This window comes from Bison bison, unplaced genomic scaffold (assembly GCF_000754665.1).
Source record: "Bison bison bison isolate TAMUID 2011002044 unplaced genomic scaffold, Bison_UMD1.0 scf7180017858442, whole genome shotgun sequence".
Taxonomy (NCBI): Eukaryota; Metazoa; Chordata; class Mammalia; order Artiodactyla; family Bovidae; genus Bison; species Bison bison.
The window spans coordinates 10,653-16,946 of NW_011489014.1; the positions used below are offsets into that span (position 1 = coordinate 10,653).

The window sequence follows — 6,294 nt, forward strand, 5'->3', positions numbered from 1 at the left end:
AGGCAGCACACCAGGCTTCTCTGTCCACCACCAACTTCTGGAGCTTACTCAAACTCGTGTCCATTGAGTCAGTGATGCCATCCAACCATCTCATCCTCTGTCATCCCCTTCTCCTTCCACCTTCAATATTTCCCAGCATCAGGGTCTTTTCAAATGAATCAGTTCTTCTCATTAGATGGCCAAAGTATTGGAGTTTCAGCTTCAGCATTAGTTCTTCCAATGAATATTCAGGGCTGATTTCCTTTAGGACTGACTGGTTGGATCTCCTTGCCTGAAAAAATGAAAATTGACAACCTTCTAAGATCCAGTTGAAATGTTAAGATCTAGTTAATGGAAGAAAGATACCAAGTACTACTACAGAGAATTGTTCCCAACACTGCTCATTCCCTACAGCCTAGTAAGTCACAGAAGACTATTTTTCAGATGTTTCAGAGATGCACACAGTAATGCTTGGGTAAGAAGAGTGTTTACAACCTAGTAAAGCTGGATTGTGAAGCTCTATCATAGACTCCTTATAAATTTTTCATTCTGCTATGTGGGCACATTCTTTGTCCCTAATTAAAGGACTGTGTGCTTACAGGGGAGGAATATACAAATGTGTTTTTGCCAAACTCAGTTGTAAGCAAGAGTCCCACTCTTTTCCTTTTTTAATAACTGTGACATACTAAGTTTTAGTTGACAGTTGTTATGGATATAAAAATGCCTTGGCCAACTGTCAAGAAAACTTCATTTCCATGTATGTCCCCCAAATGCATATTTTATTGCCTTTGAGCACCTTTTTATCCTGACTAGTAATCAAAGTAACATTATAATATACCAAATAGCTACGTAATCCAGGCAGAGTTTAAAATATGTTTTCTTGTAACTTTCCAATTATATTTGCAGAACACTTGAAAATCACCTTTGACAACTCTAATTTCCATCTCTACTTTCAGTATTACAGCAATTTCTATGACTTCAATGGCTTAAGTTCAACATGAAGTCAGAAAAATCAGACTTTCCTAGAAAAGTAGGACTTAGTACAGAAAAGAAACTAGACATTTGATGCAAAAGGAGTTAATCTTGGGTGAGGCTGACTGGGTAGACTGAGAATTTGTAAGCACTAGAACTGAGTGGATCATCAGACAACTGGTTCTAGGATGGAGTAGCAGGTGCAGTTTGGCAAAATATTCTTCCTCATCCTTTCTTTTTTTTATAGTTTTTCACACTATTCTGTGTAATTGGCTATTCTACAACACAAAACTGGATTTTATTTTGGCAGAGTTATGTCACTGTATCCTATGTTGTAGAACCTGTGTAAGCATGTATTTATTTTATTCTGTTATCATTTGTATTGATACTGACTTTTATTTGAGTTTAAGAACAAAAATAGAAAGTATGATACTTAGATTTTGCCTTGTCATACCCCCGAATGTTAAATAAGAAGGGAGAAATTATGTTCTGTGAAATTCAGACATTATTACTTTTTTGTTTCATTATGATCAACAACTTTGAGCAAACAAACAGTAGTTTTAACAGCATTTCTACTGATGTGTACTTTGTCATCCTTTTAAGGTCGTAATACAATAAAATGTCCTGGAGCTAATAATTCTAGGTTAAGTTTGTTAGTGTTTTTAAGCATTATTAAGATTTTTTTCCTCCAAATTTTGAAACTGAAATTCTGTAATCTTTGCATATGTGATGGCATCTACTTCAATATCGATTGGGTAATTGTGTGTAGAATTCTGATGCTAATTTAAAATTTAGTTTGACCTCTGTCATAAATGGTTATCCTCTGAGTAATGATAGAGTTGAAGTGTAGTTAGCAACTAACCACATTTGTCTAAATAGACAAAAATCTATCCTTTAATCTTACCAATATTTTTTAAGACCAGTTTTGGTTTATATTTTAGGGACGCCTCAATTTTAAAGTTATGGAATTAAATCTTCCTGGAATAGTCCATGACCAAAAAGGAGGAAAACAGTGTAATGTATTAAGGTTTACATATATAATCACTTGTTTGTCTGTGAAAAGTCTTCCTGACTATAGTTGGTTTGCAAATAATTTTCAATGTCTCAGTTAGTCTTTCTGATACTCGTACCATATATGCATTTTTGTGAGAAAATATTAAGTGTTATGTTTAGCCATTAGAATATACTGATTAGCATTCTTATCATTTTTGTGCAAGTGATATGAGAGTGTTTAATTTCTCATGGATCACTAAACTGTAGATATTGAGAATCTGGAAATTAAAGTAATTGTTAAAATAAAGAGAAGGCAAGAGAGAAATGTCACAGAGGAAAGAAGGCCATGTAAAGATGGAGGAAGAGATTGGAGCTAAACCCAGGATCCAGAAACCACCAGACCCTGGAAGAGTCAAGAATTGATTCTCCCCCAGAGCCTTTGGAAGAAGGATGGTCCTGCCCAATGTCTTGATTTGGGCTTGAGGTTTCCAGGATTATGAGAGAACACATTTTTGATATTTTATACCACATAGTTTCTGGAGATTTGTTCAATGATTTTTGGTAGCTGATAACACTGAGTAACAGCATACCTAAATGTATTGTGAATAATCATGACACTATAGTCTATATTTTTCAGCCTATGTTGATAGAAGTGCCAATAAAGATATAAAAATGAAATAAATGTAGATAGCATTTATTATTACCTTTTTAAAAATATATTGTCACTTTAAATGCTCTTAGCAACCCTATAAGGTAGTCACTGTTGCTAGTTCACATTTTATAATAGAAACCCTAAAAAAAAAAAAAAAAAAAAGAGGAAAACTGAGAAAACAGTGAGAATAGGATTTAACATAGGACTGCATAGTTAGGGAACAGGACAGCTTGTACCCAGTAAGTACCTCATGCTCCAGAGCCTGGGACACTGTCAAAGATTTATTAAGTGACAGGTGCAGTCTGCTCAAACATGGTTATATCACATGGTCATTAAAAGTAATATTATGTGAATACTTGCACAAAATAGCTGGACCTACAGGCAAATGGGTGGCTTGTGACCTTTGTGAGAGCACGTTCTTTGCAATCATGGGGGCAGAACTGATAATGCAGTGAGATGAGAGGTTGATGGGAATGAGCAATATTTACAGGGAATGTAAAAAATTTTCTGATGTTAATAGGGAATGTAAAAATATCTTTGTGGAACTTACATTTTAAAGTGTAGAGGTAGAGAGAGAGAAGGAGAGTCACCTGTGTCTCCATAGGCTGTAGGGGACATGAGAGATTTTATTTTTTAATGTGCAATATCTGTACTTCCCTGGTTGTCCCGTGGCTAATTCTCTGTGCTTGCAAGGCTGAGGCCCTGGGTTCAAACCTGATCATAGAACTAGATCCCACATGTCATAACTAAGACTTCACATTCCACAACTAAGAGTTCCCATGCAGCAACTAAGACTGGGCACAGCCACATAATAAGTAGTTTTGAAAATTCTCCATGCCCGGAATTTGGAACAAGTTTAAAAATTAATATAAATGGGCCATCTTATGTCAGATTTAACCGTTGAATTTTCCTATATGTTCATTTCCCTCCTTATTTTCTTATTTTTTTTCACAGTAGAGTTAATGAAACACTTTCAATGGACAAGATGGTTTCTAGTATGTATTTGTAGTTATTAGTGGATAAAATAATAGACAATTGTGTCCCAAAAATGCTAGTAATTCTTGGATTTTTGCCTTTCAAAGAGGCAGCACATAGCTGAAATCCTGATGTGACATGATCTGAGGCTCCCTGCACTGCTGAATGGAAGACAGGTCGAGAATTTTCCAATCAGTGTATTAACATAGGGAGCAGTCCAGGAGCAGCAGTTAGGGTAACATCACAGCTCTCTGCCCTGGTGCCATCTCTCACTGAGCGTGTCAAAGGCAAGGCTGCCTTTGCAGTGTGGGGAACTGGATTAGGATGCACAAGTGTGATATGGAGCAGCCCTTTGGAGCTTCAGAGTCTCCTAAGAAACTAGAGATCCTTCTGTTATTAAAACTTGGAAGTTAAGGCATATCGGAGAAATAGTTGCTTCCTGCATAAAGATAACTATCTTTTCATTAGGAGAAACAATGAAAAACACCTTTCCACAATGCCTGCCTTAGCCACAAGACTCAGTCAGAGCCTACTACTGAGTCCTGACTTTGAAAGAGCCCTTGAAGTCACACCCGATGCCAAATGCTTTGGGTATGTTTCTTCATTTTCTCCTTGTGATAGCCATGTGACAAAGTATCCGAAGTCCCATTTGATAGACAACAAAGTTTAGGGTCATAGCACCAATAGTATCTCTCCAGATTAATGGCAGGACTGGAAGGAAGTTACATACCTCACCATAAGCTGAAGACACAGAGAAGCTTACCTTTTACAAAATGGGCTTCCCAGGCTTGAGAAATCAGCGTCTTACACTCACTGATATTGTGGTTCTGAGAGTACACACCCCCAAATCCCACTTGACGATGAAGATGACAGTGCACATATATGAGCACATAGAGTCTTCACATTATAAACATTTATTGTGATCAATTTTATAGAACAAAGTAAATTTCAAAATTGAATTGACACTGTATCTATGTGTGTGCATGCTTGTTTCTGTACCTCCTATAGCTTGTACCAGCCATCTTTACAAGTGTAGCTTTCTCTTCAGATCAGACTAGAGATTGATTCCAATCTCAGATTTATATATGCCAGAAAAAGGAAGATACAGATAAACTGCTACCAGTAAGTGAAAATTTCTGGAAAACCCTGGCTAAACCCATTAACCCACATCCCAATTGTCCTCCTCACTCTCCTTTGTCAAGCCATCTGTTCTGAGCCTCAAACTGCAATCAGGACTTTGGCCTGCAGGTGGCTCCCATCTCCATTTTTCCTTCACACACATACAGACACAAATGAGCACACTGGTCATAGAAAACATCCTCTTCCAACAATACAAGAGATGACTCTACACATGGACCTCACCAGATGGTCAATACCAAAATCAGACTGATTATATTTTTTTCAGCTGAAGATGGAGAAACTCTATACAGTCAGCAAAAACAAGACCAGGAGCTGACCGTGGCTCAGATCATGAACTCCTTGTTGCAAATTTCAGACTTAAGTTGAAGAACATAGGGAAAACCAATAGGCCATTCAGGTAAGACCTAAGTCAAATCGCTTACAATTGTACAGAGGAAGTGATGAATAGATTCAAGGGATTAGATCTGATAGAGTGCCTGAAGAACTATGGACGGAGGTTCGTAATATGGCACAGGAGTGGATGATCAAAACCCTTCCCAATAAAAAGAAAGGCAGAAAGGCAAAATGGTTGTCTGAGGAGGACCTACAAAAAACTGAGAAAAGAAGAGGGAAGTGAAAGGCAAAGGAGAAAAGGAAAGATATACCCATTTGATTGCTGTTCCAAAGAATAGCAAGGAAAAATAAGAAAGCTTTTGTACGTGATCAATGCAAAGAAATAGAGGAAATCAATAGAATGGGAAAGACTAGAGATATCTTCAAGAACATTAGAGATAAAAAGGGAACATTTCATGCAAAGACGGACACAATAAAGGACAGAAACAGTATAGATCTAAGAGAATCAGAAGATATTAAGAAGAGGCGGCAAGAGTACACAGAAGAACTATGCAAAAAAGATTTTAATGACCCAGATAACCACAACGCAATGGTGTGATCATTTACCTAGAGCCAGAAAACCTGGAGTGCAAAGTCAAGTGGGGCTGAGGAGGAATCACTACGAACAAAGCCAATGGAGATGATGGAATTCCAACTGAGCTATTTCAAATCCTAAAGGATGATGCTGTTAGCGCTGCACTCAATATGCCAGCAAATTTGGAAAATTCAGCAGTGGCCACAGGACTGGAAGAGGTCAGTTTTCATTCCAATCCCAAAGAAAGGCAATACCAAAGAATGTTCAAACTACTGTACAATTGCATTCATTTCACATGCTAGCAAAGTAATGCTCAAGATTCTCCAAGCTAGGCTTCAACAGTACATGAACTTAAAGCTTCCAGATATACAAGCTGGACTGGCAAAGGAACCAGAGATCAAATTGCCAACATCTGTTGGATCATAGAAAAGGCAAGAGAACTCCAGAAAAGCATCTACTTCTGCTTCATTGACTATGCTACAGCCTTTGACTGTGTGGATCATAACAAACTGGAAAATTCTGAAAGAGATGGGAATACCAGACCACCTTACCTGCCTCCTGAGAAATCTGTATGCAGGTCAAGAAGAAAGAGTTAGAACTGGACATAGAACAACCAACTGGTTCCAAATTGGGAAAGGAGTACATCAAGTCTGTATATTGTCATCCTGTTTATTTA

General features: G+C 37.6%; 1 pseudogene; it reads left to right on the forward strand.

Annotated features, from left to right (window-relative positions):
- Positions 1 to 447, forward strand: part of LOC105005456 — a 2,145-nt pseudogene extending 1,698 nt beyond the window's left edge.
- Positions 448 to 6,294: the final 5,847 nt, after the last annotated feature.